The sequence below is a fragment of the Peromyscus leucopus genome, chromosome 3 (genome assembly GCF_004664715.2).
Source record: "Peromyscus leucopus breed LL Stock chromosome 3, UCI_PerLeu_2.1, whole genome shotgun sequence".
NCBI classification, from domain to species: domain Eukaryota; kingdom Metazoa; phylum Chordata; class Mammalia; order Rodentia; family Cricetidae; genus Peromyscus; species Peromyscus leucopus.
In genome coordinates, this window is record NC_051065.1 from 142,426,373 (window position 1) to 142,427,510 (window position 1,138).

Consider the following 1,138-nt stretch of genomic DNA (forward strand, 5'->3'; position numbering starts at 1 on the left):
AGCTATTTTTAGCCCTCTTTAAAAAAAAAAAAATCCAGGCCAGCCTGGTCTACAGAGGGAGATCCAGGACAAACAACAAAACTACACAAGGAAACCCTGTCTTGAAGAAAAGAAAAAAAAAAAATTATTTTACCTTATGCATATTAGTGTTTTCCGGGCATATATGTGTGTGCACCTTGTACATGCCTGGTACTCATGGAGGTCAAAGAGGGCATCAGATCTCCTCGACCTAACTGAGCCACCTCTCCAGCCCTCCATCTTTAGCCCTCTCAATACCTGTTTATTGCTCTTCTCTGTCCCTGACCTTTATGACCAGAAGACTAGCTTTCCTTGGAATATATTAAGAGACAGAAAGCTCCCACAAACTCAAGGGCTAAGAGCATCATCAGGTACCATCTGACCCCTGGGACAAGGTCCCCTCACTTTGCTGTAACCCCTCTCTGATGTTTCCACCATGTGCTTGAAGTGTCTTTATGTATGGCTTCCTTTGTTCTGTGACTATAAAGACTCTACTACCACCTTGGAACATGGAATTTGGGGTAATGTAAATCTTGTTCCTGGGCCATGGTCACTCATTTTGTTTCTGTAGTAAACTCTTAACCCCTCTGAGGTGAGAGTTGTGATTCTGCAGACAATGGACAGTGACTCTGGGAAGGGATAGGAGAGCACATTGTCTCTGTAGGAATAGTGAGGCAGAGAAGAGGTAGACTAGATACCAGTTAGGGGGCCAATCTTTCCAAGACATGAAGTTTGAGCACATTTTGGGAAGCTGGTGTGTGTGTGTGTGTGTGTGTGTGTGTGTGTGTGTGTGTGTGTGTGTCTACCAGAACATTGAAGCTGTGTTTGTGGTCTGATTGGAAGCAGATGAGTTGTTTTTACTACCCAGTGATATTGTTTCTGCAGCTGGAGCTAAACTCTGAGCTGAACCCTGAACTCTGGGGCTAAGCAATTCTTTATGGATGGGACTACAGCCTAACACATCCTGACTCACTTCCTCATGTCCTGAGGCTCTTACTCAAAATATCCCAACTCTGTTAGGGTGAAATAGAAAATGGGGGAGAGGAGTCATCATTTGGAGAGGCTGCTGGTGGGTCCCAAAGGTGGGGTGAGCATATTGAGGATGCTCCTCTGAGGAGGA